Here is a 13,427-nt window from a genome sequence, read left to right as displayed (position 1 = left end):
TTGTAGGTGATTAGATGATGTTCACAAACTAATAATCGAGAATGAGTTCATTATTATTGATATTTTGCTCTTTTTTATTAACTGTATTTAGTGGATTATGTAAACTGATTTCATTCTAAACTAGATATAATATAACAATTTTCCCATCAAGAAGTTTCGTTTCATGATTTTTTTTCCTCGTTGATTGTGAAGTCAGTAACAATGAACCAAGCTTTTAGGAGCATATTTTTTTTGTTTCTTCCATGTCTTGAAGAGATTTGAAATTAGAGTTTTAGATGCAGTAAGACAAATATGAGTAATTGTAGTCTTTAACTTGCCAAATATTGTTAGGAATTGAAATGTGGTTTTAGATTTTTATTAGTATTTCGAAACTTGGGTTTTAGATCTTAGATGAATGCATATATTTTAAAACTTTTAATCTTTTTCCATAGCCTTCAACCCAATTTTTATTAAATCTGGTCTCCTTCTGTAGTCAACATGTGAATACATAAATGATCATTATTTTATTCCCATGGTCCCTTAATAGTTACCACATTCAAGTATGTTTCCAAAAGAAAGACATTAAATGGTTTCAATAACAGGTTTATGCAAGAGTTAAATGAAAATAACTTGATGTGAAGTATATGAAAACATGAGTTTGGAATTGATGGATCATTTTTTTCTTTATGATACAAAATTACTCCAGTAAATTTTTTCCAAATGTTGAATTTGCACTTTTTGTTGACTTTTGGGTGGGATGTAGTTGTACTTGGTGACTACCTTAGCTCTTACCACCCAAGCACTTTACTATGGTTACTTTTTTCATCAAAATACATCCAAAAGGCAAGATCATAAGGTAACAGTTTTCATTTTTTTAATAATTCATGTCATATGGTAGGCAGTTCTTAATCCATAAAGTTTCCTCATTTTTACAGATTGAGTCAGCAGAAGGAAAATAAAATGCAACCTGGAAGAGTCAACGGCTCCTATGCTATCAAAACCCACTCCAAGTTTGCCAATTCCAACTGCTGATTACGATTCTGCCCCTGAGAGATTATACTACATGTAATTGTTTTTTCAATTCCATGACATTCCTCGGGTAAGCTGAATTAGACACTTTAGTTTTTTAGTTTTTACCTCTGATGATGTTTCTTCACCCTCTTTTGGTTCTTCCTCCTCTACCTGAAAACAAATTTCAAATCATATTTCATTAGCTACATTTTCATTTTGTGGGTCCCAAATCATAACACAAAAACACTAAAAAAAACTTACCTCAACTGTTCTTGATTTCTCTTGCCATGTGAAAATCGGGAAAGAAACAAATTGTGAGTAGTTTTTCACTAAACCCTGAACTCTACTTGGCTCAGTGAACTCGTATTTGTCATCATCCTATACAAAAAAAAATATTAATTGAATTTGAAATAAATAAAATAAAGCAAAAAGATTGAACTTTGTAAGAGTTAAAGGACCTTCAAAAAGAGTGTTATTTCTGTTCCTCTACGAATCTATTTTTCAGGATCAGTTTCTTATCTAATTACATATGAACTACTTTCAGGTGCTGCTTCCCAAATGTATTGCTTGTCTGAACTTGGACTCTTGGTAGAAACAATCACTTGTTTTTATGAAATATTTAGAATAATTTTTAATTGACAAATTAAGAAATTAAGAAAATGGGAAAAGGGTATTAAGGACCTTTTCAGCAACCAGAAAAGTCGAATAGAACCCAACACCAAATTGACCAATCAAACTGTTATCATTTCCAAGATCCTTGTTCTCCTAAACAAAAAGATTCAACATTTTATAAAATTAACCGATTAATGTAATGTAGTACATATTTGCTAATGATTTATATGAAAGAAGGTAAAGTACCACTATGAGAAATGGTTCCAAGGCAGTCTATTAGTTCTTCTTTGGTCATTCCAATACCAGTGTCTTTACAATAAGGGTAAAAAAAGGTTTATAAATCTCTTGTAGAGTTGTATTTTATGAGGAAAGATTCAAGAATGAAGAAAAGTAAGTAATCTTACGATATTGTGATTGTCCCTTTTTATGGATCAGATTTAATTCGGATTTCAAGCTCAACAGTATCTCCAAGTAATGAGGGATCCGTTACACTTAAGAATATCAGCTTATCAAGAGCATCACTTGCATTACTGAAAGAAGGTTTCTTGTTAGAACTATTGTTTTTAAAAATGATAAAAGATGGAAATCAAGCATGAAACGTGTAGACTATAGAGATTTTTTTACCTCGCATGCTCCCTGAGGAAAATTTCTTTGTGGTTGTATAAACTATGAACTATCAGATTCATTAAACGAGAAATCAAGCATGAAAAGTCATCGATGCTAAAGTACCTAGAAAAATGCATACTATTGGTGCAAGTTTTTGGGCAACGGGTACCGTTCAAGTTATACTCCCATTTTACTAGTCTGTTACTTGTTTCAATGCTAAAGTACCTAGAAAAATGCATACTATTGTTCACCTCAATCATTACTCTTATGTGCATATAATAAATCATCTTGTTTATAGTATAGGAAGTGAAAAGTATTTTGGGAATTTGTAGGACATATGCATAACAATACTGACTTCAAATTTGATTGCTAATTTTAAACTGTTACTACTGTATAGGTATATATTCACAGCTTATCCTAAAGGAAGATGGAAGGTTTGGAAGATATGCAAATCTTTTCGTATCTGGGAAGTTCTTAATTTACTAAATCATTTTCTTAATTTCAAAATTTCTTGAAATACAATAATATTTTATTTTAATTTACTAAATCATTTTCTTGATTTCAAGATTTCTTTTCTCTTTCCCAATATTATTTCGAAGATAGGTATGATTTGGTGAAGTTAATTAAGCTGATTAAGAAAGCTGGACTCTATGTTCATCTCTGAGTTGGTCCTTATGCTTGTGCTGAATGGAATTTAAGGTAATTAAATTTTTTTATTTTACAGAAATAGTAAAATCTTTACTTGTAGTTTTTAACAATTTCACAAATAAGTTACACATCCTATTATCTTGTTATTTTATGCATTCAATATGTTCTTGCTATATATAAACATTAAATATTTGTTGTTTTTTTCAAGTTCTTTGCAGATATACAAGTGTTGCATTTTTCATTTCAATTGTTAGATGTTCTACTGATGATGTAAGCTGCTAATAAAGGAAATGGAAGAAACCGCATGAAATAGATTTTTTGTATGAAACACATAGTAGATTAGATGAATGTAAATTTATATATTGTAAGAAATAGAATTGTATAACATTAAATTTTATGAAATGGATTATATTTTTTGTATATGATATTTTATTTTCTATTAGGAGGCATTAAATGCAAATTCAAATTGAAAATTAGTAAATCTATAAAAAATAAATTTTTTTAAACATTTAAAATTATGATATGCAAAAACGTGTGTCATCTTCATTTATGACATGGCCTTTCTTGACAGTGCTTTCTTGATACGCATTACGTGTCATTAACACGCGCGTCGTAAGGTTACGACACGTGAATGCATTTTGTCTTCCTTTATGAAAGGGTCTTCCTTGATACGCATTGCGTGTCGTAAATGCGCGTCGTAACTGCGCGTCGTAAATTTGCGTCGTCTATAGACGATGCGCAAAAGTGTGTCGTCTCTCTTTATGACAGGGCCTTCCTTGACGCGCATTTGCACGTCATCTGAGCCTTTTACGACGCGCAATGAGCGTCGTAAAAGGCTGTTTTTCTAGTAGTGTAAGTTATAATATATTAATAAGATTATTTAATTAGTATTGATCAAGAATTAATCTAGAATTAATTAAGTGATCAAAAGAAGACTAATTAAATATATGGGTTGATTGTGTAAATCGTCCATACTTGTATAGTGGGCTAATGCTCCATGGATTATCAAGTTCGGCTAAAACCCATATGATGCTCCATGGTGTATTTGAACCCATGGATCCAAGGAAATGGAAAGCCATGACAATTAGGGTTTACCCTATTTGTAACAACTATATAAGATCATATTCTTTGACAAAATCGGTCACTATGTGTGAATAGAGAAGGGCTAGCTGATTTTAGAACTGCTCAAGTTTCTCTCAAGTTATTCCAAGTGTATTTGGTGTTGTGTGAACCATTTGAGTTGTCACACTTGGGGCACTAGGCACTCAAGCTTCATGAGGACATTCTACATCAAAGAGGTATGTATTCTATCTTGTTATATTCATTGTTTTGTATGCTAGATTAGGGTAATACCTTGGATGTTCATATTTGTCACACCCCGAAAACCAAAGCCGGAAACGTTCCCAGGGTTGACTCCATGTTGTGTATCAAATCCAATGTACATAGTAATCACAGTAAACAACCATTACATTACATAAATATGAAGATTTACATTTGGTTCAAAAGTAAATTGTACAAAGTTATACATATATCATATGAACAAAAAGAGACGAGTCTTCGGAGCACTCCATCTTCACCAAAAGATATCGCCGGGTACCTGTCTAACTTGGACCTGAGAATACAAGCAGTTTGAAAATCAGCATAAAGCTGGTGAGTTCATAAGCGGTTTTGTTTTGTGAAAATGTATCGGTTTCCTTTAGTTTTCTGAAAAGATTTGATACCCAAGAAAATCCCATATTTTCTTATGTAAGTAGTTAAGTTATCTTTCGTTACAGTTCTGTTACAAGATATAAGTTAACCCCAGGAAAATCTCATATTTTCCTAATTGCAAGATTGATTGAATAACACATAGTATAGTTTAATATACAAAACTATAATTTAGGCGAACTGTAGATAGAAGGTATTTTGAAAATCTTGGGACTAACATCCCGAACCAGTTAGTATTTGAAAACCTTGGGACTAACATCCCGAACCAGTTATAAGATAATTCGATAAAAACCATGGGATCACTATCCCGAAAGTAGATATAAATAGTTTGATAAACCATGGGATCACTATCCCGAAACTAGATATAAGATAGCTTGATAAAATCATGGGATTATCATCCCGTATAAGATTTAGTTTCAAAACCATGGGATTGCCATCCCGAACGAAATATAGACACAAGATCATGGGATTATCATCCCGGACGAGGTATAGACATAAAACCATGGGATTACCATCCCGAACGAGATATAGATTACAAGACCATGGGATTACCATCCCGAACAAGATATAGATTCTAAACAGATCCTAGCTGTGAATAAGTTTATATTAATACGTATTGTGAGTCGGGTAACTATGCTGATATGACAACGAGACCTCCTTGACGTTAGTCAGACGTCGAATGATATCCAGAATTTGTCACCCCAGGCGTGCCCGCCTAACTGTAGCTAGCAGTTAAGGTGTGGGATTGTCAGTCCCGAATAGATCTATTCACAAATTCCTCGCTCTCCCTCCAGGAGACTCTGGTTACACTTCCGGAGAGGATTTACTTGATCATCCATAAAGGGTAGTGACTATCTCACAAGCTAGTATTAAACTATTCACAGGATTCTCATACGATACCAAACATAGAAAGATTTCAAGACATGAGACAGTGAAAAATAGATACATACAATGAGACTATCTGGCAAAACATTCGAATGATATAGAGATAAACTAAATCAGACATAGTTTATCTAATAACTTAATACAGATATCAGTACATGATAAAAAGAGAAACATAGAACCCTAAATTATTCCCCTAATAATTTGATTAGTTTGGTTATTTTCTTAACTAAAATCCATTTAGTTGTAATTGATAAATCTTTCCTTATGCTCAACATAATACATAAGGAGTAAAAGAGTTTATAAGATTGCCAGATATTATTTGAAACACATAAATGTTATGATTTGAAAACAGTTTTGGTTTGCTTGTATTCCCCCCCTGAAAACAGTTAAAAACAGTGAAAAAGGCGTAGGGGTATGAACTCACCGGACGAGAAGTACGACGATTTGGATGCTAAGAGTGGATCCGGGGCTTGTAAATACACGAGGTTCCTAATTATAATGTAAAGATACACATTTGTATCTAATTAGGACTTAGATTGATTGTTGGATAGGGACAATTGCTTTTAGACGCGAAAACACTCTGATACGAGTGTTTAGAGGGACCCGGATGGCGTTTAAGGATGTGAAATGACACTAGGGACTTGGGACTTGAGTTTACTCCCCATGAATAAACTTATACAAGATTTTTTGGTCCAAAACACCCATTCCCCATGAGTTTACGGCCGTAAACTCATGGTAGGGTGGTTTATGGTGTAAATTTGGGTTATAAATGGATATGGACACTTGGAAATGCTTGGATTAATTTTTCTTAAGGCTTGGATTGAATTAAAAACATCATTTACACTACATAAGGGATTTTACGGCCTAGGCAAGGGGTCTTTGGCCGTAAACTCTCAATTCTCCATGATTTAGTGTTTTTAGGGTGTTAAAATCAATCACATGTGATTCTAAAAAATTCCACAAGCCTAGAAATGAGTTTATATGGGACATATGAGGGATTTATGGAGTTTACGGCCCATGAAACCCCCTTCATGGCCATAAACTCTAATATATGATGCTACAAGGTGTTTCAAGGTCTAAAACTTGCATAGAATGGCTTTTAAAATTCATCTAAGGGCCTTAGGGGTGTTTAGTTTGCATTCTAACACCAAAAATTTTGGAGTTTACGGCCCAAGAACAGGTCTTGGCCGTAAACTCTTAGAAATCCCATGAATGATGTGTTTAAGGCCCTTAAAGTATTTTTGGTTGGTCCCTTGATTTATTCCAAGGCTTTTGGTGGTGTTGGATGGCTTTCTAACACCTTAGAATTGGATTTATGCCAAGTTTTGGGGAGTTTACGGCCCAAGCACTCACCTTGGCCGTAAACTCATCTAAATCCCCCAAACTTCATGTTTCAAGTGTCCAAATGCTATTACCAAGGTCCTATAATTCATATCTAAGCCATAGAAGTGATTTGGAAGGGTTTAAGGGCATGAAAAACCCCATTAACATGAGTTTACGGCCCAAGCTTATGCCTTGGCCGTAAACTCCTTCAAATTCCTCAAAATCAAAGTTTTAAGTGTTCTAAGTCCATATCCTGAAGTCCCTTAGCCATATCTAAAGTCCAATTGAGTCTAGGAAGGAGTTTAAGGGCTAAAAACTCTTCTAAATGGTGTTTACGGCCTAGGCAGCCTCCTGGGCCGTAAACTCACATATATTGTCCAATTTCATGATTAAGTGTCTAATTTGGAAGCTAAACATGCTATAGATTAAGGCTAGGAAGATACCTTAAGGATTTGAAGCCTTAAATTTGAGTTTTGGACACTTAATCCTTGGATTTAGGAGAGAGGTTAGAGAGAGAGTAGAGAGAGAAGGAAAAAAATTCAAATGAGTGCTTAAACATGTTTATATAGTTCCTAAAACTTGGACACGGTGAAATTCTACCCGATACCGGCCTTAAACGATGCTTTGGGTCGCACCCGATTGAGTTTCCGTCACCCGACGAGGATATTTCTAAAACTTATGAAATAAATGTTTTGGGCTAAATACATGAGTTCCTAAATGATTTGGACCCTCATTGAATGAAAATAAATATATAATTTTAGTTAACTAAGCCCAAAAACGATAACGGGACATTTCGATTTCCGACGAGTTATTCGGGTAGAACGGGTTTTCGGCGATGAACAACTTCGGGTTGTTACAATATTTGCATGTATAATAGAGAAAACATAGATCCAAGGTATTTAGGGTTGCATGTGCACTTAGGAGTGTTAGAATGCTCAAAACCCAACACATACAAGTGCCAAGAACCACCTCCTGGTGTTTTATGCAACCATCACAAAGACATATATCATCCTAGAAATAACTGACGCGGCCGACCCTGGTCTTGCACAAAATTGTCAGGAGCCACCACCTGCTCTTTCATACATATGTCAGGGGCCATCGTTGGGCCTTCCATGCAATTATCACAAAGAAAACTATCATCCTACATAGTATACTGAGAAGACTCACGTCAATTCTAAAGACAAGATAAACCACACTCAAGCACACGATATCAAGTCTCCACTTGCTGAACGTAGACATAATAAAACCATAATTAACAATTATGGTAATAACCAAATCTCAAAAGATCTAGGCTCATAATCAAACCTCCTTTGTGTAGAAGACCATTTTGACATTCCAAGTCTAGGTCCCAACATGTTTAACCAAAAGTCAAATCGGTCAAAAATTCAAAGGTCAACCCTCAGTTGGTTTATGCTCAGTGTAGCACATTAATCTATGATCAACGTAGGGATACACTTAGCATATAGATGGTTACATTCATCATATAACCCCTGTTTCCCAAAAACTCCATTAAGCTCGAAATACAGAAAGCCAAACCCTAAACTTCTAGATCTGATCTAAATGAATGTCTTAATGGATAAAGTCTCACAATTTATCCATTTTCATGGCCACAATGAGCACAAACACAAACCCTAACCCTATAAAACCAACTTTTTCTCAAGAACCCTTGCATGGATGGATAAGATTGCCCAAGATCTCATTTTTATGACTCTATAACCTCAAAAGCATCAGAAGAATGCACTCAAATGGTCTGGAGTAACCCATACTCAGAAGGACCAAGATTACGGGAACAAAAACATAAAAATCACAACCATACTAGATCTAATATGGACAACCATCAAGATGAAAACTTTATAGCTTTCAGAAATAGATGTTCACTTGCAAATCACAGATCTACACACCTTGAAGGTATTCACTTGGTTATATAAGTACCTTCTGATGGGTTTTGAGCACTACACCAATCTTATGGTGTACATGCAAACCCAAAATCTTTGGATCTAGTTTGTCTAATATACATGCAATAATCATCCAAAGCTCATAAACCCAAATTCTAGCATACAATAATCGAAATTTACAAAAGAATAGAGTTTAGATCTTAGCTTGATTGTTACGTTGTAATAACAATATGCAACAAGATGAACTTAGAAGAATGAGGAAATGCCACAAAAATGTTCTAGGGTTCTCTCAAAGAGTTGGACACGTTTGTAGGGGCTTATAGATTCTTTATATAGGTAGACTATTAGGGTTATCAAACAAGGAAACCCTAATTTGACTACTTAGGCTCTAAGCAACCCGTTGACTCCCTCCTTAGAGGCCTTGGACGAAATCTAATGGGTTTCCCCCATAGATTTCGTTCACTCCAACTTCTATGGAGTCCATTAGCCCATTTATGCAACTATCTTATAATTACAACATCAATCCCCGAAGTTTAATTAATCTCTTTTATCCACAAAATTAATTCTTATTAGTTCTTGACTAATATTAATTAAACAATATGATTTCTCTTTTAATATATTATTCATATAATATATTAATAAATCATAACTAATCCTCTTTCTCCTTAATTCATCCTATCAGTTACTATGGTGAAGGCAACCCAAAAGGACCATGCTCATAATCGGGTCAAGTATATACCAAAATAGTTATGGGCTTAGACACCTAATCCAACACCTTCTTCCTTAAAAGAGCACACAAAACTCTCTAAAAGCTCCAAAAACTCATAATTAGTGGTTATGGTTTCAAAGTAACCTTTAGGAGGGTGGAGGTAGAGCATAGGAATAATCTCAACGAGTTAGAGCTTTTAAATAGCGCTTCGAACCATGGATTTAGGATTTTGATATTCCATGACTACGCTCAACGTAGCATAACCTATGCTCAACGTAGGTCACTAAAATCCATATCAACATTTACTCCTACGCTCAGTGTATAGGACCTTCCTACGCTCAGTGTAGGAGATAACTTCACACTTCAACTTTAAACATCCATAACTTCTTTGTTTTAAATCCGATTTCGGTGATATTTATATTTTCGCGATTGTATTGATGACACCCACAATTCTATCTAATCACTTATAAATAAAAACACACTGAATTAAAATCATAATTCATGCAATTATCCAACATCATCAACATCCAATAGGGTCTAAAGTCTATTCCATTGAATCCCAAGGCAATTACGTGGTCGAATTACGATCCAGAATCCCAAAATAAGATACATTCGAAAACTATATGTTACAACTCTCCCCTACTTAAATTTAATTTGATCGTTGAAATATGCCCTTATATCTTACTCTTACAACAAGAGTCAAAACTGCTTGAGCTACCAGAATACAATGCATCACTGAAGAATAAGAATCACTTCAAATATCCTAATTCCTTCTAACACCACTACCATATCAAACTTCATCCATAATGACCTCAATTCACAACCCGAGCCGACCAAAACCTCTCTAATCCTGCATCGTCTTACTAATATCTGGGAAAACGATCCATAACCATTCACCAACGCCAACAATCATTTTCTCGATTACGAAGACGACCACAACATGAGCCCTAACCATTAGTGCTACACCAATATACATCATATCCAGCTAATAAAAAATTCATAAATTCGATCTACTCGATTTCTTCCCAGTTTCATGTGTTTATAATAATAAAGTAGAATGTAGAATCCCTAAGTGATTGATGAAGCTGACCACCCCATACACAGTTGCACCACGAGAGTCCAACCAAGTGTCTAATTGAAAAAGGCTATCCTAGCCTACCTGTCAACACGAATCCAACAACTCTCCTGCTTAAATAATGGTCATTGACCAACCAACAACAGACAATCATAAGTCCGTTCACCTTCTGGTGAATGCACAGAGCAAAGTCGTAGTCTTACATCACACCTGGCCGCAAGTCGGCCTACTATATTTCCTAATTCTAGGAATAGTGTGACCCTCCCACAATATTACAACCACTCCTAAAATGACCTATCTTGACCTAATGTTTTCTACGGGCCAGACTGTAGTCTTTCAACACTCCCACAATGGCTTACCTAAGCCTAGTGATTGCTACGAGCCAAACTACAGTCTTACAACACTTCCATAATAACCTAACTCATCCAAATGAATGCTACGGTCCACAACATAGTCTTAAAACACTTTTACGATTATCGTGGGCCCTCCCCAGGGTCTTGCCAACTATTCATCAAAATACTCAGATATAAACAACACAAGCTGAAGCCAGATCGACCCTATCAGGCATTTGGGTCGTGCTTCGAACCCCAAAGCCTTATTCACACAAAAATAGGTAGGAAGGTTCCCATACAACCCTCAACCTACATGTTGGAACCTGAAAGTGAACCTCTAGCAATCTCTAACACCTTTGAAGTTCCGAAGTTAGTCTTAGTTTCGAAATAGAAGTTGATGCGAAGTCAATGTGCAGTTCGGAATAACAGCTAGAGTCTGGATGAGAAGAGAAGATTGTGTGTTAGTGTTTAGAAGCAAATGAAGGCATTCCGGAATGGATGTTATGTCCAGAATGTTAACTTGTCTGAATCCATATTTTGTCCAGTTGTATTAATGTTATTTCTCACTTAGCTTGATTTAACTTGTCATAGGACTTAGTCTCTTTTTTCAAACATAGATAATCAGAGTGTCAGAAATAACTCTATTATCTAGTCCTATGTATGTAATAGTTAGTACAATGTATCATGTTCTCCTATTTATAGGAGCATTCAATGTTGAATCATGTGACGGATTATTTAAACATATCTAACAATATTTCAGTTTACTTCACTTTCTAAATTATTCTCTCAAACATTCTTCTTGTTCTTCATTTATTGTCTTTACCTTGGTCATTATCTTTACTATTCATTAATATCCTGAATACTTTGTTGATTACATTAACTCAGACTTAACTGGTCTTGCCAGACTTGACAGGAACATTCCTTAGCAAGAAGACACTGATCTTAAGCATTAACTCAAGGTTTGAGTTTTCAAACCTTGTCCCTGCGAATCATATCGTTTGTTCTCACAATTGGTATCAGAGCTTGAATGGTTGTCCTTTGAATCCATAAGATCATATTATAGTTGGATTGAAATTATCTTGGTATTTCAACCATTTCCGTGTTTAGGGTAAAAGTTCTTATATATACCACTTTTGCTTGAAGATATCTTAACTTCAATGGCTGCTTTTAATCCTCGAAAAATGTATTCAATGCAAATAGAAAATAGTGTGGGGTGCCCTACCCGTGCCCCACTACTAGTTGTTGAAGAATATGATCCTTGGAAAGTCAGAATGGAAAGATTTTTACTGGCTAAAGAGAAAGGTGAAGCTATCTGGAGATCCGTCAAAGAAGGTCCTCATGTTCCAGTTAGAACAACAGTTAGAGATGCTGGTGCTCAACTCGTGGGTCAAGATGAACAACGCCCATCTCCTCTCACTGCTAACGATATTGAGAAGTTGCATGCTGATCAAGTAGCATTCTCTAAAATGGTGTTTGGCGTTCCACCATCTCTCTTTGAACACATTAAGTTGTGTAAATCTGCTAAAGAAATTTGGTACACTCTTTAAGATTTGATCGAAGGTTCTGAAAATATGAAAGACAAGCATCCGACATCTGTTGTAAACGAGTTTGACACCTTTACAACAATTCCTGGTGAATCAGTTGCCTCAGCCTCCAACCGATACTGAATCGTAGTCAACAATAAGACTGCTCATGGGATTGTCCAAACTCCTTTGGAGTACAATCTCATGTTCATAAATAGCCTTGGTAAAGGATGGAGAAACGTGAAGTATTGTATTCAAAGCAATGGATCTCTGAAGAAGTTGAAGCTTTATCAAATATTTGATAAGTTGCAATGTCACACCCCCGAAGCAGACGGTAGAAACGTCTGGGGGCTTCTGCGTGACTTCATCTTGTAATATCATCACACCCCCAACATTGTTTACATCAAGTATAGTGTCATAAATTACATGCCAAAATATTCAATGTATGATGATAACAAAAATACGACAAATTCCACATGCTCTTGTAGACCTTCCGCTTAACGATTCCCTAAGAATACAAGTTATTTTGAAAATGTCAACATATATAATGTTGGTGAGTTCATAAGCATGTTTGAATGAAAAGTTTTGTATTGTTTGTAAAACGCCAGAAAATCTGATATTTTCTGAAAAATGGTTTAAAGTGATGTGTCAAAATCAAGTACTAATGCATGTGTGTCTTCTGTTTTTGGAATGTATATAAAAATGTAATCCGGAAAAAAACCTGAAATTTTCTGTTGTAAGTCGAAGGTATTGTTTAACTGTATATTTCCCCATAAAATCCTATATTTTCTGTTTACAAAAGTGTCGTGGTCTCAAAACCCTAAGACCACATATCAGTGTATGTATGTTTTTGTATCAACATGATTCTATATGTATTCCGTAAAATTATGATGGATAGAATCTCTATGTGAGTCATTTTAGCCATACGTGATTATGATGAATTCGCATGTCGTGGCGTTTTCAGCCGCCGACTTGTTTAAGGAAAGGTTTGTCACCCTAGACTGGCCTAGTCTAACTGTAGCGAACAGCTCAGGTGTGGGGTGTCACCCCGTATAGATCTATACACAAACTTTCACTCTCCCTTCAGGAGACTCTGGTTATAACTACAGGCTATGATTGTAC

At 35.2% G+C, this 13,427-nt stretch overlaps 1 pseudogene; it reads right to left on the bottom strand.

Moving 5' to 3' along the window:
* Nucleotides 1-965: 965 nt before the first annotated feature.
* On the bottom strand, nucleotides 966-2,468 carry LOC145076527 (heat shock protein 90-5, chloroplastic-like; annotated as a pseudogene).
* Between the last annotated feature and the right edge of the window lie 10,959 nt (nucleotides 2,469-13,427).

Source organism: Lactuca serriola, chromosome 9 (assembly GCF_051521515.1).
Source record: "Lactuca serriola cultivar US96UC23 chromosome 9, Lser_US96UC23_V15, whole genome shotgun sequence".
NCBI classification, from domain to species: Eukaryota; Viridiplantae; Streptophyta; class Magnoliopsida; order Asterales; family Asteraceae; genus Lactuca; species Lactuca serriola.
This window is presented reverse-complemented; position numbering and strand designations above follow the sequence as displayed.